Here is a 26418-nt window from a genome sequence, read left to right as displayed (position 1 = left end):
TTCCATCTTTGCTGTCCTGATTGAAAGTAGATTTTGACCTGCAGCATAGGAGTGTATTATGACATTAGTTATCAGGTCGACTACTGAATTTGAGTGTCTTGTATTTGACATGTTGATGAAAGTCTACCTGGGCACCTGATACCGAGAGGAGGTTGCTTCCAACAAGTGACCCAAGAGAGACAGAAGGGAAGGCAGGCCTAGGGATTCTGGAACAGTTTTGCCTGAAGTTCATCTTTTCAGTAGTAGCTTTGTTTGTGTCCTAAGTATAGGTGACTTTGCCCTTACAGAGTTTTTTTTCTTTTTAATATATGTGATCTCTTTGAACATTAGGAAGCTTTGGTTTATTTGTTTTGCTTTGCTATCATTTTTACAATAAAGGAGCTCTGCTCTATCACTCTACATACATGTTACTGTGTTTTCAGGATTTTTATTTATTTTCTAAAATTAGAGTTTGTCCCTGTAAGGTATAAGAATTGGAGGGAAGATCTGTGAATAAATTTAGGTAATGCTGGTTTGCATCAGTCTTTTTTTTTTTTTTTTAATTTATTTTTTAGTTTTCAGCGGACACAACATCTTTGTTTGTATGTGGTGCTGAGGATCGAACCCGGGCCGCACGCATGCCAGGCGAGCGCGCTACCACTTGAGCCACATCCCCAGCCCCTGCATCAGTCTTTAATATGTTAATGTGCATTGACAGTTTTGTAAGGGGGGGATATTAGTTGTCCCCCCCATACACAATACACACTGAGTTGCTGAGGCTGGCCTAGAACTTGGAATCCTGCCTCAGCCTCTGGAGTAACTGGAATTATAGACATGTTCCACCATACCCAGCTTACTCCCGACATGTTAAAAGAACATGTTTTGTAGAGCACATATAGATTTTCAAATCAGAATATGGGAAAATAATGTGCTTTTACAGTCAAGATTTGGTATATAGTAATTTTTTAAAAATATATATTTTTTAAATTGTTGCTGGACTTTTATTTTATTTATTTATTTATATGTGGTGCTGAGAATCGAACCCAGTGCCTCACCGGTGCTAGGCAAGCGCTCTACCTCTGAGCTACAACCCCAGCCCAAGATTTGTTATATAGTAAATTTATGTGTTCATTTTTTTCTGTCTTTGATGAAGGGTGATGAGCATGTGGAAGCTCTTGTGTTCTTTGTAGCACAGTGTGTATGAGCCTTGGAGGTCAGGATCCCAGTGAAAAACTGTTGTAGGTTTAGTTGTCAGGAAGGGATTTTTGCTTGACTTTAGTTTTTGTCTCAATCCTAAATTCTAGCTGCTGTTAAAGGAAGTGTCTCAAACATTTTTTAAAAGCATATACATCAGCATTAATCCATAATTAGTACTGAGAAAACAAGAAAGTTAAAGCCTGTGTTCATCACATTTTATTGGTAGTATCAAATATTGAGAGAACTTCTTAAACCTGGAAAATACTGGTTTGTAACAGTAACTACAGACATTTCAGATTCTCTTTTTCTTTAAAAGTCTAGGGGCTGGGGGCATTGGCACTTTCCTAGGCATTAGGTCTTGTGTATGGTCTCCAGCACCATAAAAGAGTCTAGAAACATTAAGTTTTAAAGGTATCTTGGTACTTCTTTCTCCTAAAGTACTCTTAGGTGCTTTCCTGACACATTAGGTTGGTTTGTCTGCACTTTAAACTCAGTGGCCTTCAGAGGATGATTACTGCTCACACGATATGTTAGGTCAGATTGGTTTGGGAAGCGTAACCAGGTCTACTTTCTAGAACATTCTGTGCCCTCTAGAGAGGGATTGTAACATGCACCCGTTCTCCATGCTCTGTGCCAGATCACGGTTATTTTTTCTTGGGTGATCTGTGGACACGAGGGTTCAGCGAGGAATCCTTGCTGCAGTCATTTTCTTTTTTTTCCTGGTGGGGGTTTGGTAGCTCTCTTGGACTTGATCCTGTTGTACTTCTGTGTCTTTCAGTTTTATTTAGGTTGGGCAGCTTGAGCAGAGATCCCTTCCTCCTGCTCACTGCCTTCAGGGCTTTCCCGTAGGCTAACCTGCCCTTACTACCTTCAGCCTGCCCCAGACTGCTCTCTTTAGCTTGTTCCCTCAGCCCTCTCCAGCTTTCTGTGTCTAGCACTGTATCTAGACACAGGCCTAAAACTTTGTTCTTTCTTGTTCATATTCAGTAGCTACCAGGTCTTATTAGCTCTTGATTCAGGTTTCACCCTGTTGTCAGCGGCTTCAGTATGCTCTGTGCCGCGAGCCTGGTGTATCACCTGTGTTGATGCAGGACCTGCCGTGGCTCCCTGGCCCACACAGTCTCCAGGGCAGGTGCGGAGCCACCATGGCCTGGTCGAGTGGACTGTGCTCGGTGTCTCAGTCCTTCACCACAGCAGTCCCTTCCATTTTTAACCAGCTGCTTTTTTTTTTTTTTTTTTAACCGGCTCTGCTTCACTTCTTGCCTGAAAGTAGCTGGCATTGGTTCTGCTATTTCTCTCAATCTTTGTTCTTCAAACTCGATTTATGATTTTGAAGAACAAAGATAAATAATTTCAATAAAGCAATCAATTTGTGGAAATTCTGTTAACTAGGATTGTACCATAGTATATATAAGTATTGAAACTTTCTTTTGTTAAAGCTGATCTATGAAAAAATTTGATTAAATAATTTATAGATTATTAGAATCATTTGAAAGTATGATGTGTCAGATGAATGTCTCCTCTGCTTTTTATGGTAGATACAAAGGTGAGTGTATGTATATATATATCTGTGACACTAGTTCCCATAATAGTTGTAGGAAAAGTGATTTGAAAAAAAAATTTGATAACTCCCTTGACAACAGTGAATGAAACTGCAGTTTTATTTTATTATCAGCATTATTTTTAAAATTTTCTGGTGCTGGGGTGGCACTCAGGGCCTTATGCATGTTAGGCAAGCAGTCTACCACCGAGCTATATCCCCAGCTGTAGTTTTTCTTAAAAAGGAGATCCTCCTGCCAAGTGCAGAGGGTTTATTTGTTTGACAGTCTAGTGTAAAGTAAAGTGACCACAAGACTTTGTGTGTGTATATGTGAGATTTGGGGAAAAATTAGTCCTAAAATGTACTAAGTAACTAGCACACTTTATTTTTTCTTTATTTGTAATTTTTAGAAGTTGATTTATTTGCAGTTTTGATATGTCACATTTATCTTAGAAGATTGAATCATGTTTCCTCTAATATGTCTGTTAATGTGAGTTCTTGATTTTATTGAAACTATGAAAAAATCTGTGTTTTGTGATAGGGTGGATTTTGGTGGTTTTTTTTTTTTTTTTTTGGTACTGGGATTGAACTCAGGGGCACTTGACCACTGAGCCACATTCCCAGCCCCATTTATTTAGAGACAGGGTCTCACAAAGTTGCTTAGCACCTCGCTTTTGCTGAGGCTGACTTTGAATTCAGTCTCCTGCCTCAGCCTTCTGAGCCACTGGGATTACAGGCATGTGCCACCATGCCTGGCTTGGTGTTTTTTCTTTTCTTTTCTTTTTTTTTTTTTTTTTTTTTTTTTTTTTAGTTTTTAGTTTTCAGTGGACACAAAATCGTTATTTTATTTTTTATTTTGGTGATGAGGATTGAACTCAGAGCCCCACGCATGCCAGGAGAGCGCGCTACTTGCTTGAGCCACATCTCCAGCCCCTTGGTGTTTTTTCTTTACTTTTAAAAACATTAACTATATTTTCAAATGGGAACATGAATGGTAATTTTCAAAGTAAGCTACTTGGAGTATAAGCTTGAATGTTGTGCTTGAGAAAATACACTGTTAATGAAGTCAGTTATATGAATCCAAGAATACTGGCAGCCTTATGCAGACCCCCAAACTAACCTTGAGCTGAACAGTAAAGCTGAATGACTGCTGCACCAGTCATAGCCTGAGCAGTAATAGAAACTAGTGACATCTCCACAGTGGAGTGTTCTTTTACTTAAAATATGGGTTTTGGTTTTTGTAGAGATGCAGAGGGGTTGCTTTTATATCTCTTCTGCCTCTGAACAATGCCCTTGCCTGGCTTCTGGTATGGTGATGTGGAAGGATCCCTTGAGCCTGGGAAACACAGCAAGACACCCTCCACACACCTCCCTATCACAAAAACAGAACAGCAACCATAACCCTCCCTCCCCCAACCTAAAGGAACAAACAACACCACTTTGATAGTTGCAGATAAGAACAAGTTGTACAGGCTGTGTGGGAATTTCAGGAGAAATCTTTGCAAGTAAAAAGGTGCATCTTGATTAGGGGTGCTCAGTGCAAAAACTCAAGTAGAAAATGCTGGAGGCATTTTCAAACCATCTCAGGCTTCACCAAATTTTCCCCTTTGAGTTAGACATGACCAGATCTGCGTAGAAAGCAAGTTTGACTTAAAAGCCCCAAAGAACACCACTTTTTAGTGAAAGCTGTCATCAAATGACATTTTCATGGGCTCAGAAGGTGTGTTCAGCTAGTCAGTTCATAGACTGCATTTAATCTAATTGTCTTTTGATGTCCAGGTTTAAATACGCAGTCTGGTTATGCGTCTCCTTACACCCTTTCCCTAGCATTTACAATGTCTGAAAATTTACAAAATTTACAAGTTCCACAAACATGCATATATGTTTGCATGTTAGGTGTTTGAAATAGTCTTTGTCACGGTGATATGAGTAGTGGCCCTTAAGCTATTTCTGTATAAGAAATGTGGTTTTTTTTGTTTTGTTTTTGGTACCAGGGGTTGAACTTGGGTCACTTGACCACTGAATCACATCCCAAGCCCATTTTTTGTATTTTATTTAAAGACAGGGTCTCACTGAGTTGCTTAGCACCTTGCTGTTGCTGAGGCTGACTGTGAACTTGCAATCTTCCTGTCTCAGCCTCTTGAACTGCTGGGATTACAGGCATATGCCACTGCACCTGGCAAGAAATGTGTTTTTTAGGGTAAACCAGCACCAACGGTCAGAACTGAAAAGGCACTGAGTGGCACAAGCTGAACATCCCTAAGTTGAAAGGCTTAAATCCAAAAATACTCTAAAATCCAACATTATTTGATGTTTGAGGACCAACATTATGCCACTAGTGGACAGTTCCACATGACTTATCACAGTGAAAACTGACTTCACATGACTTGTCACAGTGAAAACATAGGTGCATTAAAAATACTATGTAAACGTGCCTTCAGTCTGTGTGTTTAAAGTGTATATGAAATATAAATGAATTTTTGGTTTAGATTTGGTTCTCATCCACAAAATATATGACTGTATATATGCAAATTCTCCAAAATCTGAGATACCTCTGGTCCCAAGCATTTCGGATAAGGGTTACTCAGCCTATAATACTTACCTTGTTAGAGCCTATGGGTTTTTGTTTTTTTTTTTCCTATTTCAATTTTTTAAAAAGTTCCAGTTGCCATTTGCTAAATTGGTTTTATGATCTACGCAGTAATGGATTAAAGCCCTCTGTTCAAAAAACAAAGATGGTATAAATAGATGATCAAATGTAATTCCATTTCTTTTTGTTTTAAAATGAATGAAAATTCTTGGCAGTAAAATGCATACATGTACCAGTCTTCATCATTGAGGAAAAGCCCTTGCACTGGAACTGAGAATTGAAATCTAGTTCTTCACAGCTCCAAATAGTTTATTTGGACAAACTGGTTAATCTGTATAACACCTATCAGGTGTAATGTGCTCATAGTTTTTGGTACAGTTTTAGCTTTTACAGCAGCTATACCAGCAATGCTTGTGGTACCCTACTTAGAAGTTCTGTAGTCATTAAAGTAGAAAAAATAATAGATATTGACTGAATTAAAATTGTTACAAACAATTTTAAGACTTTGAGGGCTTTGTATATAGATTAAATTTTAAAAGGGTGCTCTTCTGGGCTGGGGCTGTGTAGCTCAGTGGTTTGTGTAGCTCAGTGGTAGAGCTCTTGCCTAGCATGTGTGAGGCACTGAGTTTGATCCTCAGCACCACATAAAAATAGAGGTATTTGTGTCCATCTACAACTAAGAACAATTAAAAAGGGGCAGGGGCTTCTTCTATTAATTGTTCAGGTACCATGTCTAAGAGAATAAAAATTGTGGATTGGAGCTGTAGCTCAGTGGCACAGCGCTTACCTAGTGTGCCGAGGACCTGGGTTAGATGCCTCATGCTGCAAAAACAAATAGTGAAGGCCCTCAAAAAGCAAGAAAACAAGACCTGGGGATATAGCTCAGTTGGTAGAGTGTTTGCCTTGCATGTACAAGACCCTGGGTTCAGTCCCCAGCAACACACACACACACACACACACACACACACACACACACGCAAGACAGCAAAACCCAGAGTACAGAATTTGTTTTCTAATTCTTGAGGTGCTCATAGGAGAAAGTGAGAAAATTCATACTTGATCTATTTCTCATGATTGTAAAATGTGTGTGGGGGATTGAATTAAATTAGTGTGTGTAAGTATTTATATTATGTAATTAGAAGGACCAAAGATTGACGGATAGAAGGCCAATATATTAATTCATTTAGTAAATTTTAGTGTCTGCTAATTTCATAGCTCAATTGGCTTTTAGAAAGTGGGAGAAACAGAGGAGATAACTGAAGTTTGAATTATATTTGCTCTTGTACTACCCCAGGATATGGATCTTGGTTTTATTTAAGTCTTTAAAATGATCAGTATTAATAGTTTTCATGGCTTGTTTGAATAATTTTATTCCTCTTAAATTTGTATTTAATATAAACATTGTGGCCTTCCCTTTAGTAATAGTATTCTAACTAGGCCAAGGGAAAGTAAAATGCCAGGAGTTTTGGTATGTTTTTTGAAGTATCCTAAGAGATTTGAGTTATGTCCCTAAAATATTTGGAGTACTTATCTGTATTTCAGAACACCTGTATTGGCCAAGACACCCACTATTGAGTGGAGAGGATTAAACTGTGAACAAGTTACCTGGGCACAAGCACAGAACAGGGGCCTGCAGATCAGAAGTATTACTCCCATTAAATCTCTAGATTTGTCTACACAAAGAATAACCTTTACTGGTACATTTTCCAGTTGTACATAAAAAAGATAAAAATGTAAAATCTACTTAGTAAAATATCCATTTTTCAAATAGCAATAATTATCAAGAAGTCTAATTTTGAATTAAGAAAAATAAGTATGATATTAAATACTGGCTTTGTTTACTAATGTTTTCTAGCTTTTAAAATTATAAGTGTGTATCATGAGTGCAAAATATAGAAGTCAAAAGTAAGCCGCTACTTTGATTTTTAAGGAGGGGTTTACAAATATTACAAGCATAATTATTCAGCAATTATGGCTTGTAATGGTCAACAAAAAGTGGCCTTGTATTTAATGGGTTTTAACCATTTCCTGGTTAAAACCATGTTAGATGGATCCTTAAGGATTTTCTCCAACCCCTCTAGAGTTTACAAAGAAGCAAGCTACCACTGGGGGATTCCTGCTGTGTACAAGGTATAGGACTGGATGTTTATGATGTCTCTAATATTAGTCTTTATACAGCAGTTCTGAGAATTTGGTATTTTGGTGTTTAATCCCCCCAACCTTTTTAAAATTTATTTATTTATTTTTATATTTATTTTTTAGTTGGACACAATATCTTTATTTATTTATTTTTATGTGGTGCTGAGGATCGAACCCAGGGCCTTGCATGTGCTAGGCAAGCGCTCTACCGCTGAGCCACAACCCCAGCCACCCCCCCAACCTTTTTAAGGTATAATTGACAAAACTTGTTTATGATACATACATACCTTGACATGTGTGTATATTGTGAAATGATTAAATCAAGCTAATCACATACTTATTTTTTTGTGGTGAGAACTTGAAGGTTTACTTTTAGAACTTTTTGTTCCTTTTAAAGTAAGTTTCAAGTATATAGAACATTATTATTAGCTACATTCGGTATGCTGTACAGTATGTCTCCAGAGCTCATTCATCCTGTGTAACTGAATTTTATACCTTTGACAGACATCTCCCCACTGTCACCCCTGTGTTTAATTTTTAAAGATTGTTTTAAAGTGAGTGAAGAGAATTAGGAACCTAGGTGAATCTGACTGGCATGCTCACTTGTTTCAGAGTCTTCCTATTTGTTTCTTCTCTACAGTGCATGGTATTGTTTTCTTGGTGCCATCTGAGTTGGGATCATCTTTTACTAGAAGTCGTCAGGAGCAGTAGGAAGCATGAACACACCTAGGCAGGATATGGTCGACCCTGTTCCAGACTTTGAATTCAGGGTTAAGTTCATTCAATTTTGAAACATGCATAAAAAAGTTTTTTATTATTATTTTTGAATGAAGTATGTGGTTTATTTTGGAAGTTGAAGCATGAGAGCTGTCACATGTTTGTTGATAATCGTTATATTTATATCCTAGCTTTAGAACTTAAAAGGAAGCCTCCTGTCCCTTTCACACTGTCACTATATGTATAATGGTGAACGGGGGTAATAGTCTTCCCCTCTTTTAGTCTGTTTCTGTTAGCAACAGAGCTGATGTCCTCCTTTCACCTTTGTTTTGATAGGCCATTTTCTCTTTCCACGGGACTGCTGTCTGGTTTTGTTGCCTTCCACTTTACTAGAGCTCCATTCTCTGTGCCTGTCCTGGGGGTTGAACCCAGGGTCTTAAGTGTAGTCATTCCATCACTGAATTACGTCTACTGCCTGGAGCTGAGTTTTGCTTTTTTTTTTTTTTTTTAAAGTACTGAGGATTGAATTTATGCTAGGCATGTGCTCTACCACTGAGCTATATCCCTAACCCTTTTTACTTTTTTTGGGGGGGAGACAGAATCTCACTGAGTTGCCCGGGCTGGCCTTGAACTTGTCAGGCCTCCTGCTTTAGCCTCCCAAGTAGCTGGGAATACAGGTGTCCACCACAGCACCCAACTGGAGCTTTGTTCTGAAGCCACCAGTCTTCTGACACTCACTACAGTGACTTTTTTATGGTAGAACTTTCCTTGATGTATCTTCAACCTTTGCTGCTGTTGAACTAGAAGTTGCATTAACTAACTATTCTTTACTTGCTGTTCCTGGCCTCCTGGTTCTCCTACCTGTATATTCTGGGGGTGTTGGAGGGGAGACAGGGACTCACTGTCCCTGAGTCCTCTAACTGTAAGCTTTAGTTCTCATCTCTGTTCATTCTTTATACTTTGAAGATATTATCCAGGCTGATGCCTATAATTTTACCTTTTTTCCCCCCATGTTACTAAATTTATTTAATCAGAGGTGATTTCCTTTGAGCTACAGTTTTGTTTTTTAAACTGCCTGCTTGGGCATTTTCATTTTGGTGTTTGTAAAATCACTTCACATTCAACATGTCTTAAGATTATGCTCTTCACCTCCTCTACATTCAGTTCTCTTCACATAACTTAGCCGTTTCTCTTAATAATGCCAACTTTCTTATGTAAAGTTCCTCTCAAATTCCCTTTACCCTTGGGATTTTGCCAGCATGAGGGTTTTTAAATTGAGTGCTCAGTTTAGTGATATAAAGATTTTCAAATAAACACAGTTAGGAATATCTGAATGATCCACATTGAATTTTGTATATGTGAGTTTATATTTATTTACCCTTATAGTGTTGCCAGGTGATTCCCTAAAGCAGAGGATGTGATTGGTTGAGAGATTGGTTGAGATCCTGTAGGCAAATAAGTCCCAAGATGTTTTTATAGCTTTTGCAGTGTGACTTTTTTTTTTTTACTTTTTTCATCATGAAAGATGAAGAATTCCACTTTTAACCTATTTGCTGTGTATTTAAGGTCTAGTGAGTGAGTTCTGTCACTACTGTAATTCCAAAGTATTGATGATTGTAAATGATTCTGGCAGTTACTGTCATGGGACAATGGAAAATCTCTTGTTGAAAAAGAGCCCTGCAAAACCACTGTGGTTTGTTATCAGCATGCTAAGTGATGGGATTGTTAGATTTCAGTCAGGGGTAGTGAAAATAAAGATGTTTCTTCTCTGTCTTCATTTACAGAGTTCTCTATGGGCCCCACTGAAGTCTCGCCTCCACCTGGGTCCTATCCTGGGTACTATCCTGGGTCCTCTGGGGAGCCGTCTTCATCAGCTTGTCCTCCCAGTTTTTCTTTTTGAAAGGAAAAGCAGATCTCTGTGCTTGTGTTCACTCCCCTCCCCATGCTCTTTGGAATTGTAGCAGCTACAGGAAGGGCAGCATTGTTCAGTCATCTCTGCTGGGAAGTCCCTGTGCCCGTGCCTGGACGTCCTCCTCCTTCCTTTTCACACCGTTTTGTGAACCTGCCAGAGTTCAGTCGTCTTGTCCCATTTGTGGAGTTTTGGGTCGATTTCCAGTCTTTTGCTATGACTAAACTTAAATTTACAACTCTTGTGGTTTTGGCTAGTTTATTTATTCATTTATTTATTTTTAGTTGTCAATGGACCTTTATGTATTTATTTATACATGGTGCTCAGAATCAAGCCCGGTGCCTCACACATGCTAGGCAAGTGCTCTACCACTGAGCCCCAGCCCCAGCCCTGGCTGGTTTATTCCTAGAAGTGGATTGCTGGGTCAGAGGGTAAATGTGTCTGTCTTGTTATTAGAAATGGCCAAATTCTGGTTCATATCATTGAGCATTTTCCACCAGGCTAGTTGTTTTGAATTGCCAGTGTAACCAGAGATAGTTTATTGGAGGTTAAGAAATACAGATTTGAGACACAGCCTTTGTCATCCTTAATTCTTCTCTCCCTGAGCCACCCAAATCCAGTCAGTTGAGTGACTGTAATTCCTACTTTGGCTTGTCTTTGCTGCTAGCCTTTCTTTTTGCATGGTGCTGGTCTTAAGTTGAGTGATGCTCCCATTAATGCCACGCCTGTGTCCTTTCTCATGCAAACTCCACAGAACACAGACTGCAGACTGCTATTTCTAAAATTCTAAAATCACGTCTGTTGTAGGGCTTCCCTCCTGAAGCCTTCATAACTGTTACCACACAGAACAAAGGCCTCGAGTTGGCCTACCGGTGCCTGCCCGCCCTGCCACCCAGCTGCTTGCATCAGCCCCACATACTCTCGTGTGATTTGTTTTTCTGCCTCTTGCTCTTCCCTGTACAACACCCTTCCTGTACCTCTTATGTTCAAATCCTAATTGTTCTTTTCGAAGCTGTGGAAAATATTGATTTCACCAAAGCCTTCTTGACCATTGTGGCCTAGAATGAGTTCTTTCCCCCTGAACTAGTTGCTGCCATTTTTGTGTGTAATTAGGTGGTAAACCCTGTATACCATGTACCTCTTCCCATACCTTGAGGCAAGTCTTCTTTATGTATTTTCAGCTGTTTATATATTGTTGTAGGACAGTACAAGCTCTTCTGTTAGAAATGGCCTTGCTTTCTGGTGGAATACTGCTTTTGGTGCTTATGCTAAGACCTGTGTGTCTGCAGATCCCTGCCATCTTGTAGAGAGAGGTGCAGTCGCTTCTGGGATGAGCAGAACTGGACAGTTTGTTCATAGCTAGCATGCTTTAAGTTTGGTCTTTTCTCTTAACAGTTTTATTGAGACATGATTCTAATAACCACAAAATTCACTCATTTTAAGTGTATAAAGTCAAGAATTTTTAGGAAAGTCACAGTTGTGCCGCCATCACCACAACCCAATGTGTGAACAGTTCCATTACCCCAAAAGATTCCTGTGCCTATTTGCAGTCACTCCCTGACCCACAGGCAACCATTAATCTACTTTCTATCCTGGACATAACACATGGTAAATCAGGTATGTTACGTGGTCCTCTGCATGTAGCCTTCACCTGGAGCAATGTTTGGAGGTTCATCCCTGCTGCATTGGTACTCCATCCTTTATTGTCAGGTAGTCTGCAGCTGTGTGGCTGTGCTGTGGTCTGCTTATCCATTTATCATTGATGGATGAACATTTGGGTTATCTACTTTTGGGCTATTATAAATAATAAACTATGAACACATTCGTGTACAAGTCTTTGAGTGCACGTATGTTTTCTTGCTTGGGGAGTAGTAGAATTGATGAGTCATGGTAAATTTGTTTTAACTGAACCAGGACTTTTAATGCCCCTGATGTTTGCTAGCTTTAAATAAAGATAAATGAGGGCAATGTAGGCATGTATGATATTTTCAGGTACTGACAACTCAACTTTGAATTCGTTCTAGAAGCAAAATTTACTTGGGCATTATTTATATTGCTTCTCTGATTATAGCCTTGGACTCAAAGTTCGTTCGTTCGTTCGTTCCTTCCTTCCTTCCTTCCTTCCACCCACCACTGAGCCCCATCCCCAGCCTTTTAATTTTTTTTTTTCTTGCCTCCTGGGTTGCTGGGATTACAGGTATGCAATACTGTACCTGGTTAACTTAAAGCTTTTCAAAGTCCTTAAATAAGTAGAGATAAAACTTAGCTAAGGTTTCTGACAAGCTGTTTATTACTATATTTGTCCCCAGTGCTGAGATTCCAATCTAGGGCCTCTTGTATTCTAGGCAAGCATCCTACCACTAAGCTCCATCTCCATTCCTAATTTAATTTTTGAATGCTTCTTGTTAATTGTAATTTTTTGAATAGAAGTTCCTCTAGTTCTGTATAGAAAGGAGATAATTTTAAATCTTTCAAGTGTGAATTTTGAGAACCTTGTATTTCTTCTTTTTTTAATTCATTATTTTTTTTTTTTATTCTACTTAATCGTACAGGAGAGAAGAATGCATTTCAATTCATCGTACACAAATGGAGAGTGACATTTTAATTCTCTGGTTGTACACAATGTAGAGAAGCACCATTCGTGCAATCATACATGTACCTAGGGTAACAATGTCCATCTCATTCCACCATCTTTCCTAACCCCACCCTCCCCTTTGCCCAATACAAAGTTCTGCCATTCTTCCCATTCCCCCCCACTCCAATAATACTAATCCGAGAAAACATTCTTACTTTGCTTAACATAATATTCCTCAACTCCATCCATTTACCTGCAGATGCCATAATGCTGAGTAATCTTCCATTGTGTATGTATACCACAGATTCTTTATCTGTTCATATATTGATGGGTATTTAGGTTGGTTCCTCAGTTTAGCTATTGTGAATTCAGTTGCTATAAACATTGGTGTGCATGTAAACTGTAGTATGCTGATTTTAAGTCCTTTGGGTGTAGACTGAGGAGTGAGATAGCTGGGTCAAATGGTGGTTCATTCCAAGCTTCTGAGGAGTCTCCATACTGCTTTCCAAAGTGGTTGCACCAATTTGCAGCCCACCAGCAATTATGAGTGTGCCTTTTTCCCCAAATCCTCTCCAACACTTATTATTGCCTGTATTCTTGATAACTGCCATTTGCGTTTCTCAAATTACTAAAGGTGTTGAACATTTTTTCATATATTTGTTGATCACTTGTATATCTTCTGAGAGGTGTCTGTTCAGTTCCTTAGCCCATTTATTGATTGGGTTGTTTGTTTATTTATTGGTATTAAGTTCTTTGAGTTCTTTATGTATACTGGAGAGCAGTGCTCTATCTGATGTGCATGTGGTAAAAATTTGCTCCCATATTGTAGACTCTCTTCACCTCATTGATTGTTTCTTTTGCTGAGAAGCAGCTTTTAATTTGACTTCATCCCATTTATTGACTCTTTTTTTTAATATATTTTTTTGTTATAAGTGGACACAATATCTTTATTTTATTTTTATGTGGTGATGAGGATTGAACCCAGTGCCTCACGCGTGACAGGCGAGTACTCTACCTCTGAGCCACAACCCCAGCCCCCCCATTTATTGATTCTTGATTTTATTTCTTGAGCTTTAAGAGTCTTGTTAAAGTCAGGGCCTAATCTGACATGATGAAGATTTGGACCTACTTTTTCTTCTATTAAGTGCAGGGTCTCTGGTCTAATTCCTAGGTCCTTGATTTACTTTGAGTTAAGTTTTGTGCATGGTGAGAGAGAGAGGTTTAATTTCCTTTTACTATGTACGGATTTCCAGTTTTACCGGCACCATTTGTTGAAGAGGCTATCCTTTCTCCACTGTATGTTTTTGTTGCCTTTGTCTAGTATGAGATAGCTGTATTTATGTTGTTTGGTCTCTGTGTCTTCTATTCTGTACCATTGGTCTACATGTCTATTTTGGTGCCAGTGCCATGCTGTTTTTGTTACTGTTTCTCTGTAGTATAGTTTAAGATCTGGTGTTGTGATGCCTCCTGCTTCAGCTCTTCTTGTTAAGGATTGCTTTGGCTATTCTTGATTTCTTATTTTCCCAAATGAATTTCATGATTGCTTTTTCTAGTTCTATGAAGAATGTCATTGTGATTTCAATAGGAATTGCATTAAATCTGTATAAGAGTTTTGGTAGTATGGTCATTTTGACAATATTAACTCTTAGCCTATCCAAGAGCATGGGGGATCTTTCCATCTTCTAAGGTCTTCTTCAGTTTTCTTCTTTAGTGTTCTGTAGTTTTCATTGTAGAGGTCTTTTACCTTTTTTGTCAGTGACTCCCAAGGTTTGCTTTTTTTTTTTTTTTTTTTTTTTTTTTTGAGGCTATTTTGAATTGGGTAGTTTTCCTAATTTCTCTTTCAGTGGATTCATCACTTTTATATAGAAATGCATTTGATTTAGGGGTATTGGTTTTTATATCCTGCTACTTGGCTGAGTTTATTTGTTGTAGAAGTTTTCTGGTGGAATTTTTTTTTTAATCTTCTAAATACAGAATCATGTCGTTGGCAGATTAGTGGCAGTTTGAGTTCTTAATTTCTTTTGTCTGTCTGATTGTTCTGGCTAGAATTTTAAGGACTATGTTGAATAGAAGTGGTGAAAGAGGGCATCCCTGTTTTGTTCCAGTTTTTAGAGGGAATGCTTTAAATTTTTCTCCATTTAGAATGATGATGGCCTTGGGCTTAGCATAGACAGCTTTTACAATGTTGAGGTATGAACCTTGAATTTCAGTAATCAAGTCATTGAGTCTTGCCTAAACTAGTAAATGCCTTTCTTTGATGTTGTATAAGTAGAACTTTAATTATTGAATGCATAACTGTTATTCTGTCTTTATAAGATATTAGTTCTTGTCTTGTCATCTAAGCTAAAGTTCCTTCTGGATTAAAAAAAATGGCCAAAATTAAAAATAATTAATAATCAGATGTAAACTAGTGAAAATTGAATTGAAAGTTTAAAGTATTTTTGGAATTTAGTGTAAATAAAAGTCAAGTTTGTGAGTTTGATGGTTCTCCCTGTCCTGCTCTTTAGTAGCAGTTTGGACTTGTTACCCAGTTATGTCAGGAAACTCACTGTCTTTTTGCATGGTTCCCTTGGAAGTCAGCTTGTAATCTGAAATTGCAGGGTAGCTCTCAGTATCATTAGCGAAATGCAATGAGCAACACTCACCTTCCCATGGCAGCAGCACTGAGCAGGGGATGGAAAGAACTGGGTTTTAGAGTGTAGTTCCAGGGTTGGAATCCTTGCCATCGATGAGTGGCAGAGTGGGTTTGGGCAAACGATTTCACATCTCTGAGCCTGAGTGCCCTCATCTGTGGGATGTCGGTAGCGTCGTGTAGAGAGCGTAGCTGTCTGAGGATTGGTGAGTTAGTGCATAGAGCTTCTGGTGGCACAGTGTGGAGGAGCCCCCATGAGCAGGAGTTCTCCCTTGTGTAGTTGATAAATGGCCATGGCATGATTCTGTTTGATGGCTCCAACCTGGAGGAGGTGGCTGTGAGCGTGGGGTACATAAGCAGAGTATGGAAGGTCACTGGCCCTCGTTCAGAACGAGTGCCTGTTTGTGGAAGAACGTTCCTTGGGCAGCAGTGTGGACTGGAGGGGCGAGACTGGTGACAAAGCATTTTAGACCCCTTAGTCAGTGACTCCAGGAGAGAGAATGTCCGGACCCCAGCAGTTGTGGGTAATAAAGAGAAGGGAACCGGTTTAAGAGGGTGAGGACAGGCGGCAGCTGCTGCTCCTCCAGGAGGGTGGAGAGCCCAACCCACAGGCTAAGCCTGTGATGAGCAGCTTTGCAGAAGGCCTGGGGAGGGAGGGTGGGTAGGTGTGGGGGCTTGGAGGGGAGGGCAGCCCTGGCTTCACTCCTGGGGCTCGATTACTGGGTTGGAGTAAGGAGGCTTCTATTCAAGAGTTTGGAACATGGGAGTTTGTGGCCTTTGAAAGACATGGGGGAAAGGAGGGAAGAAGACCTGGCCAAGGCGTGCAGCGGCCACGCGGTTGGAGGTGTCACAGCAGCACCTGTCGCTAGTTGCCGCTTTTCTTACTCCTCAGATTTTTAAGAAGCCTGTTCCTAAAATGCTGACGGGAACCGGTCAGGTTTGCGCCTCCTGGCCTTCCTTTCCTTTCCTCCAGGCAGTGTGAGTGGCTCCACCGCCGTGTCCCCCAGGGGCTGCAGGGAGCTCACTCTTCTCACACCCAGGTACCCTTCAGCCGCGAATAGTTTCCTTTTGGATATGTCAAAGAGATGGTAATAAAACATAAGGTGCTGCACAAGGAGCTGAGAAGCGAGTGGATTGCGACAGGCGCACAGCCGGCCCCCGGGACCGGTGAAGGCTCCGAGGGCTTCCCGAGCTGTTCCTGCCACAGGTCTTTCATGGCTGCTTGCCCCCTGGCTCATTTCGCTTTTCTTTCTCGCATCGCCTTCTGTTGTGTGGTTCGGCTGAGTTTTTGTTAGCTTTTAATTATGGAGTGTAGAAATCACGGTGCCCCTTGCATCTACCAGTCACCGTGTCACTTTACCCACAGAAGCATGTACCATCAGCAGTAGGGCTTTGGTTTTGTTTCTTTTCTAAAACACAAGTGCAGTGAAACCATGGTGGCCAGTAGTTAATGGCAGGGGGAGCTCCAACCTGCTTTTCTTTTGTAAAAATGCTTTTTAAAAATTAATCTTATGTGTTGGGCTGGGGATGTGGCTCAAGCGGTAGCGCGCTCGCCTGGCATGCGTGCGGCCCGGGTTCGATCCTCAGCACCACATACAAACAAAGATGTTGTGTCCGCCGAGAACTAAAAAATAAATATTAAAAAATTCTCTCTCTCTCTCTCAAAAAAAATTAATCTTATGTATAGAAATGGTGCCATATGTCATGTGCCTTCTGTGACTTTTTCACGTGGATTCTGAGAGACGCGTCTGCCAAGCAGTAGCTGCAGTCCACTTGTTTGTGTATGGTGCTGTGTGATTGTCCCATCATGGCTTCCATGTGAGTCTCCTGCCGGGGAGCATGGAGGGTTGTTTCTAGAGTGCTCTTTTCCTTCTCTAAGCAGTGCACAGGTGCTGTGCCTGTGTGTTCCTGATGAGGAGAAACGGGGGTTCTTTAGGTCTGAGGTATTCACTGCACATTTCACATCTCACACCTGAGTGTTGTGCATGCTCCCACCAGGTGTTAAGAAATTAAAAATTACTTTATTGAGTAGTGTCTAGGATCATTTTTTAAAGTGTCACTGAGCTAGATAAACTGAATTGAGTCTTATTTTATATTTAATAGTGAATTTTAACTATTTTTATTAACACAAATATAGACTTTTTAATGATATACCAAAACATTTTGTCTTGCTGCTTCTATACTTGTAGATTTTTTCAAAAGCTACCAATTTGTACCAGAGCAGTTGTCATCTTTTCTTGAAAGAGCTTATTTCTTGTGTTCCTGTCACAACTCTGATTTGAATCATCCCAGTTTAACACTCTTCAACATTGGCTTTGGCAGTAGTATCTGTGAAATGTGTTTGGTCTTAATTTATAGAAATGGAGGCAAATATTTCACATTTATGGGCAAAAATGGTGTCTGGGTTTTGAAGAGTTTGAGGAGGGACACAGTTACAGTCTGTGATGCAGCAAGTAGAGATTTACTCATACTCACTGATCGCTCCGGAGCGTAGCATTCTTCTTGGAGCTCTAGGACTTGCCAGGGGAATGATGTATGAGGAGACAACGCAGCTTGTTTGGGTTAGATATGGTGAAGAGACACTGGCCCTCTGGGGCCAGATCCTGCAGGGTGGAGGCCAGCCTCCTGAAACCTGGTTTCCTGTCTCTCCTGTATTTGGTTGCGAGCCTCAGGTCATCTTTCCATCGTCTGAACTGGTGTGTCCCAGCTGCCTGGGATGTCCTCTGGCCAAGGCCTGTGCCCCGTTCCCTCACTTTTCTCTCCACTTGTGACTAGGAGCACTCTGGAGTTGTGGTCACCAATAGGAAAGAACCCGTGGCCTCTTGTCACCTTCCTCCCAGCCCTTACTAGGGACGAAGACTCTTTACAGCTATTTCAGGATACACCTGTCCCACTGTCCTCCAGCATCCCTGGGCCTCCTGGTCCGCACCTGTTCGTTCATACCACAGAGAATCCAGAAGTGGCTCCTTGGGAGCTCTGTGGCTTGCCTGTTTCTCCTCTGTGTGGTGGCCACCACTAATTGCCAGATCTAGAAGTTCAGTGGACCCTCTGGCCCTGTCCAGAGCCTCCCTCACTCTTAACACCTGTGGTCGTAGGCAGCCCTTCACATGGGAAGCCTGCCAGGGTGTGCTGCCTCCTTTCCTTGAGGTTCTTTTTGTTCCTGTCATTCATAGACATGGCCCTGCCTTAGCTTCTCACCCAGATGTTGCCCTGCAGAGCAGTGATCTGCATGTCTGCCTGCCAGCCCTGCCTCGTGTTCCATCCTGTGCCATTTTCTCTAAAGGCAGAGAGAGAATTGTTGGGGTCTGGGGGAAGATCACATGGCCTTTCTGTTTGTTCATCCTTCTCAGTGTTCCTAGTCTGCTTTTCTAGCCCTCCCATCCTGTTCCAATTTCTTCCTTTCCCTCACCCCTTCCTTCCTTCTTGGATTGAACCCAGGATGCTGTGCCACAAAGCTACACCGCCAGGATCTCACTGGGTTGCCCAGACTGACCTTGTGATCCTCCTGCCTTAGCCTGCACAGATCCTCCACGCCTGAGATGACAGGCATGCTGACCTAGCCCATTCTAGTTTGGAACTCTTGCCTTGTTAAGGTCACCACCAACTTACACAAAACTCAACTGAGAAGGTACATTCAGATATAATGACAATGACAGTAATAGCATCTGCCAAGCACTGTCGCCTCATTTAACAGCCTTACTGCAAGTCCATGAGGCAGGTGAAGAGACGTAAAGGAATCTGCTCAAGGTCATAGGAGAAGATAATGGCAGTTTTATGTGGCCTCATTAGGCCCAGCCACCAAACCACTGCCTTTTCATCTCCTGGCTTCTAGTTCACAGTTACAAACTCTCTGGGTTCCTTGTTACCCTAGTGCTGGGGATTGAACCCAGGGCCCTGTGCATATGAGGCAAGCACTCTACCAGTGAGCTACATCCCAGTCCCCCAGTCGGTTCTTAAATGTTACTCAGAACTGTTTAAGCCCATTCATTAGCTGTGATTTCTGTGATTTTTGGTGGTTCCCAGAATCAAGCAGCATCTTTTAGAAATGAACCCAGAGCCAGTCTCTTCTGTGCTGTAGCCCCCTGTGGCCAGTTGTCCGGGTAACCTTCAAGTCTGCTGTGTCTGTTCCTGTCCTAATAAGTGGCGTCATAATTCACCTGATAGTTGTCATGTAGATACAGGTAGGTCTTTATCTGCATTCCTAAAGTAGGCAAAAAATAAATACTTGCAAGGCGTATTTTGCAATATTATTTAAAATTGTTTAAAAGACTTGAAAGCTTTTTAGTAGGAGACTACTAGTTCAATGAGTGAAAAATATTATATAGCTCTCTGTATTATATTATTTTAAGTAAAGTGAGGTGTAGCTCATTTTTAAGTGAAAAAGTTTGCAGAACAGTGTGTGGTACCCAGAGAGCTGGGCGGGGGCGGGGGGTGGGTGGTCAACACAAATACACTGTTTTGGGGTGGGGGCATTCCTTGCAGTTCTAGAGTTTTCTTGAGAAACAGTCCAAGATACATTCTGAAAAATAAATGCTATGGCCAAGTGAGTTTGAGTGAAAATGTTTTATACTAAAAATATTTTTTTCTGGGCAGTTCATAAGACATGCTCAGTCATTAAGGCCTCTGAAGTGTTGTAGCAACAAAGTATTTCACTTGACTAGAGCTGCTACTTCCCAGATTCCCTTGATGTTCAGTTCAGTTGACGTTCCAATTAGTGTTTTGTGGAAGACTTGTAAGTGCACTTTTTAAAAGGCCTTTCTGTATGCATGGGTAAAACTTTGAATTTCTAGTATCAAAGAGGAAATACATTTTCAGGATTCTTGGAGGTCCTTTAGTTGTTGAGTTAGTTGATAATTTTACTCAGTGAAGGAATCTTATACAACATGAATCTTGAAATGGGCTAGTTAGTTCACAGTTCAAATTGTTAGAAAGCTTGTTTAATGAATCAGTTGACTTATCTCCTTTTGGAATGAGGTTTTTCTAATAGATGAGTCCCTAAATATCCAGTCCCCCTTCTTCTGTTAGACCTGCTTATTTTGACTGTTGTGTTCCATCCCATTCTCATTGTCCTAAGATGAAATGACTGAAGGAGGACAACAGCATATGCTGTGGCAATCTGCACAGCTTTGAGTAACCAGTGGCCAGAGTGTGTGAAGGTACAATTGGGTGTCCTGTCCTTGATCACCTATCAGGAAAACAGTCTGTGTGGAGTTGGAGGGGGCTTGTGAGTGGTGAGGGACCCGTGGCCACTTGAACTGGCATTTGTTTCCCTTGTTGGTGACCTCCTGCCTGCCAGCTGCTGGGGCCTTGCTCCAAAGTCATGCAGTAGAGGATCTGAAGATGTGCCCTGAAACTTGCGGACCTTCATAACCATAGTTTGGTGAACACTAATGCCAAGTGTACTTTCAAAACAGCCTGATGGGCTAAGTGTGTTTTGTTTTTTGTTTTTGTCATTATCTGTAGGTTAGGTGGACCTCCTAAGCTTTCTGGCTACATGGTGTAATTAGGTAAAGATCTTAACCTTTTACCTAAAACCATTTGGCCTTTGACTTGACTTTTATGAAGTCTGCTTAAGATTATTGATGGTTTTGATGGCCTGGATATGAGGTAGAGGGTACCTAAAGTGGTACATTTCTGGAAATTCAACATTGTGACAGATAAGCCAGCTTTTTTGCGGGGCAGGGGTACTGGGGATTGAACTCAGGGGCACTCAACCACTGAGCCACATCCACAGCCCTACGTTATATTTTATTTAGAGACAGGGTCTCACTGAGTTGCTTAGCCCCTCCCTTTTGCTGAGGATGGCTTTGAGCCGCTGGGATTACAGGCCTGTGTCATCACGCCCGGCCAGACTAGCCTTTTGTGGCACCTTCATTGCTCCATGCAGTTTTGCAGTCAGTTCATTCAGTTAGAAGTCTGGCCTGCGGCACCAGGTGAAGCACTGACAACAGCTTTGGCGGGCCAACACCATACTCCTGTTCCCCCTGTTGGATGAGCTCCTGCTCTTCCTCTCACAGGTGTGCCTCCCTAAGAAGCATCTTCCACCCTAGCTGGGTCTCAACGTCTGCTCTAGAAGCCCAGCCTGAGATAAGCAGATCTGCTGCTGCTGGTCAGCCACTCTTCTCTTTTCAGACATTTTTGTGGTGCTTACATTTGACATTTTCATTTAGACTTACTTTTCGGTTCCTTTGCTGTATTAGTTAAAAATGTTTTATGTATGTAGGTATGAGGTTCTCCAGGGGATATTAAAGATATAAGGTAAGGTCATCCCCTTTACACTTGCCCACTTACATAGGTAAGGACTTGTGAATGTTTGAGAACCTCAGATCGTCAGCGTGTAGATTTTGAATACTCAGTGTCAACTAGAAAAAGGGAATGGATAGATGGAGAATAATAAATATATAACATCAGGACTAGAGAAGGTTTTGCCAAGTTCTCTCCTTACTCTGAATGTAAGCTGAATGTGTAGCTCAGTTATCACATGTAGAACTGGATTCAGGAGTGTATAATAAAATAAACCTGACATTGAACATGAAGAGGATGCATATGACTCAAGGGATCAGAAGTATAATATAAAGAACAACAACACGTGAAGAACACATGTCAGACATATTGCATATGCAGGACAGGAGAGTAGAGGTGCCAATAGGAGAATCCACACTGTCTGTTTTTGTTTGGTGTATTTTAACTTTTGAAAGGACAAGTGGTATATTGACCTTTTCCTTTTTGCTGTTTTGATATTTTAGTGTTTGTCTTTATTTTTAAAAACACTTTTTCTTTGGGGGGGGGGTACCAGAGACTTAACCTAGGAGTGCCTTACCACAAAGCCACATTCCCAACCTTTTTAAATATGTTTTTTAAAATTTTTTTTAGTTATAGATGGACACAATATCTTTTTTTATTTTTATTTATTGTTTTATGTGGTACTGAGGATTAAACCCAGTGCCTCACAAGTGCGAAGTAAGCACTCTGCCACTGAGCCACTCTCCAGGGACCCTCCCAAGCCCTTTTTAAAAACAGTCTTGGGGCTGGGGATGTGGCTCAAGCGGTAGTGCGCTCGCCTGGCATGCGTGCGGCCCTGGTTCGATCCTCAGCATCACATACAAACAAAGATGTTGTGTCCGCCAAAAAATAAATATTAAAAAAAAATTCTCATTCTCTCTCTCTCTCTCTCTAAAAAAAATAAAAATAAAAACAGTCCTGTTAAATTGCTTATGGTCTCACTAAGTTGCTGGCCACAAATGTGCAATCTTCCTGCCTCAGCCTCCTGAGTTGCTGGGATTACAGGTGTGTGCCACCATACCTGACTAATTTTAAAGTATTTGAATAGAAATATTATTGATACAATTAGGAGTAATTTGCTAGCTCTTTAAAACTATTGGGTTTTTCATTAGGGTATTTGGGTTTCTTGGTTTAACGAATAGATAATTGGTGAATCTATTTTGTCATGACTTACAGGGATTTCACTGTTTATTGAAAATGAAAAACCTAAAATCCAGACTAGAGTACTGGGAACATACTGGCTTGAGAACATGGCCAGGGACCTGATCATGGTACTGCTACTTTTTGGTGTAATAATCTTGGCCAAGTTTGTTTGCTTCTTTGAATCCATTTCTTCATCTGAAAAAAGGAAAGGCCAGAACTATTTTTAAGGTCAGCTTCTAATGTCTGTAACTATAATTGGTTCTCGTGAGCAGAATGCTTTTAGTACACAAATGCATGGTCCATCAAGTTTCCAGTTCACAAGTAGCTTATGCACCCAGAGTCTGTTTGTGTTAGCTTCTTAGAAGGAAGGATGTTTTTTTTTATTCCATAGCTGCATTGTGAACATAGACCATGCTGTTCTGATTTAGCACATAGGACAGTGCCTGACACAGAGCAGCTTCTGCTGAGTGTTTGTTACGTAGGTGTAAGTGGTCGCTGAAGTTCTGCATGATTCATAACGCCTGTTTAAACACTGTTAAGCTGTCCACACGTTTGTAATGACCAGACAGTATAAACCATTACTAAATGAAACGGAAAGTAAAAATGATACTGGGGATCGAATTTAGGGGCAGTCAACCACTGAGCCACACCCGCAGCCCTATTTTGTATTTTATTAGGGACAGGGTCTTGCTGAGTTGCTCAGAGCCTCGCCATTGCTGAAGCTGGCTTTGAACTCAAGATCCTTCTATCTCGGCCTCCCAAGCTGCTGGGATTACAGGTGTGTGCCACCATGCTCAGTTGGGAAGTAAATTTTAGTCTAAAATCGAGTGTTTGAAGGCAGAAGTTTAAAAGGAACTAGATAGAGATTGTTGTAGAGATTCTCAAGGGATTTTGAGCAAATTTAGATGCTCTATGGTATTGGATTTTCATATTTGTAGATCTTTTAAAAATTTACAACTATTCAGTTCCTTAATTTATTCTTTTATATGTGCAAAACTTTGAGCTTTGTGCTGGGCTCTCTACTGGGTTTTCAATATAACCTAGTAGGCAAAAGAGAAAGTATGCCCTGGATCTTCACACCCATGAAGCAGTGTGTCACAGTGAGGAAACAAGCATGGGCCACCACTTTGGACAAGTGTTAAGAAAGGAAGTCCCATGTTATATGCGAGCCTGACCTCTTCTCTGACTCCCCAATCTCACCTGAGTATCATATTTCACCACATAATTGTCACATTTTATGCCTTTTTTTTTTTTTTTTTTTGCAAAAGGGGCAACCATTAATGATTCTTTTTCCTCCCCCTAGTAGTACTTAAAAATAATTTTTTACCTGTCTTTGGTGCAAGATTAGGGTGTTGAAAATATAGGTTATAATTAAATAGTCCGAATCTATGCACATCATTTCTTTGTGACAGTTAAAGCGAACATTTTTCCAGTGTGGAAAAAAGTTAATACATTAGTTTCATTAATAACATTAATACATATGTTTAGTCAAAATATTAAAGTTGAGAAAATTTACCATGTGGTGAAGTATGCACTTAATAATATTTAATCTTCTGAGTCTGAGGATTCTGTGCTGCTGTCAGTGACACTGTCTTCATTGCCACTTATGTGAGATGTGTCTACCATTAGTACTTGCCCAAGGTGGCCTTCAGGAATATTCTGACCATGTACCTATGCTGAGGATTCTAGGCCCTGGCTCCCAGTACAGCAAAAACAGTGCATGTCTGTGTGCCACTGGTGAATACCTTGCTGCTCTTTACCTCGAGTGGCCTGGCGCAGTTAGTCATGTCACTCAATGACTCCCTGTGAAAGGTCTAAACCAGGGTGGCTTGGAGATGGGGGAGACGCATTTCAAGCCAGCCCAGGAAGGGGAGGAGTCTGTGTGTCGACCCTGGGGGAAAAAAGGGGGAGCTTTGTAAGATGCAAGTGGGCAGAAAGAAGGGTCTGGTTGTGCTGCATTAGGATTTTCCTGTTCTGACTCTCTGGTGTCCCCCATTGCTCTTAGGATGACAGCTTATTCAGAATTAGGATGACAACAATTTTAGACTGATAGGTAGGTCAGAATGGGATGAGAGCATACAAATGGACACAGTTACCAGACTCTGTTTAGACTATTAAAACAGTGGCCCAGGTAAGGGATCATGGAGATTACTTTAGGAGGAAATGATATTAAGCAAGTCAGCCTTGACAGCTAACATCAGTAGCTTGAATATGAAAGGTGAGGCATCAGCATCCTTCCCAGATTTCTGACGCTTAGATACAGTGGCCTTGCCACTACACAGGTGGGCAGTGATGGTGGAGAATGGAGCTAGAGGCAGAGAACATTTTCCTCAGTTGTTGGTGGAAATTAGAAGAGAAGAAAAAGTCAAAGAACATCTAGATGCGTGTGAGAAAGCTTTATCCAAGGTAGAATTAACTGTACTGTTAATTCTAGTTTGGGCAGTCAAAGTGGGAAATTAGAACAGGGTTGGGGAAGAGAGGTCCATCCATGGTCAGGTGGCAAGTGCCAGTCCAGATGTGCCAAGTGTTATCAAGTGGGATGTCACTATGATCCTCCCCAGGCAGAGGAAAGAAGGACCGATTGAAGACCCACATTAGAACATTTGCAGAGTGATTGCTGAGTTGTTAGTTCTTTGTACTCGAGGAGTCCTTCTGCTAGATATGTTCTCAGTTCACATTTGAACATGTCTATTTGAATTCAGTGGTGTGGTTTCAGAAAATGTTAACTCCTACAAGCTTAGATTATAAGTATTAGAGATGATTCAGGTATTGGTAGTTCAAACTTATCCACAGGCACAACCCCTGAGGTCCTTAAATGTGCCTTGGGCTACTCGGAGCCCAGTGATATGGAGAGACATGGGATGTTCTGAACTCCTGATGGCAACTCAGACCTGGATCCACAGGCTCTGGCAACCTTGTTGCCTTTGTTGTCTTAGATCCCTTGAGCTCTCCAATGATCATTTATTTTGTGAAGTCATTACAATAATTCAGAAGTGTTTCTTGATTTAAACCAGAAATATATATTCAAAACCTTCACATTTTGATGTGGTATACACAGACAACCCTTACAAGTATGCCTGAAATATGCTGTACATTAAGAAGTGTTAACTTACATAGTATCAAGAAGCCTTAATTTATCCAGCATTAAGAAGCATTAAATTATACAGTATTGAGAATCATTATACAATATTGATGCCAGGTATGGTGGCACACACTTGTAATCCCAGGCATTTGAGAGGCTGAGGCAGGAGGATTGTGAGTTCAAAGTCAGCCCCAGCAACTTAGTGAGGCCCTAAGCGACTCAGTAAGATCCTGTATTTAAATAAAATATTAAAAAGGGCTGGTTAAAACACCCCTGGGTTCAATCTCTGGTACCTAATAATAAAAATTTAAAAAATATATATTGACTACCAAGGGCCTTTATGGATCCAAGATCTGAAACATAGATTGTGTTTCACAGTAGCTTCATGTACTTGGAAATAATAGCCATTACCACTTGTTAAACATTTTCTGTGTATAAATATGTTACATATGTTATCTTTTTTTAGGTGTTACAATAGCTGTTTGAGGAAAGTGATTTGTCCTGTAGAAAGCTGAAGCTTAGAGAATTTAAGCAGCTTGCCCATATCTACCTAGCAGGTGAGGAGCTGAGCTTCAAGTCCTGGACACGTTGTAAATTTTGATAGTTCTTGCCAAATTCTCTTCTACAAGGAAG

The 26418-nt window shown here is 40.7% G+C and overlaps 1 protein-coding gene across 4 annotated transcripts in view; it reads left to right on the top strand.

Moving 5' to 3' along the window:
* Window positions 1-26418, top strand: part of Cul1 (cullin 1) — an 83411-nt gene that overhangs the window by 7780 nt on the left and 49213 nt on the right. The window contains exon 2 of one of the 4 annotated variants that reach the window (XM_026411165.2): window positions 26252-26342. The exons of the other annotated variants lie outside the window; for them this stretch is intronic. The gene's annotated coding sequence lies outside the window, so the exon portion shown is untranslated. The remainder of the gene's footprint in view (window positions 1-26251; window positions 26343-26418) is intronic. 4 annotated transcript variants of the gene reach the window in all.

Source organism: Urocitellus parryii, chromosome 3 (assembly GCF_045843805.1).
Source record: "Urocitellus parryii isolate mUroPar1 chromosome 3, mUroPar1.hap1, whole genome shotgun sequence".
Classification (NCBI taxonomy): Eukaryota; Metazoa; Chordata; class Mammalia; order Rodentia; family Sciuridae; genus Urocitellus; species Urocitellus parryii.
Note: the sequence above shows the minus strand (reverse complement) of the source record. Positions and strands in the feature narration are given on the sequence as shown.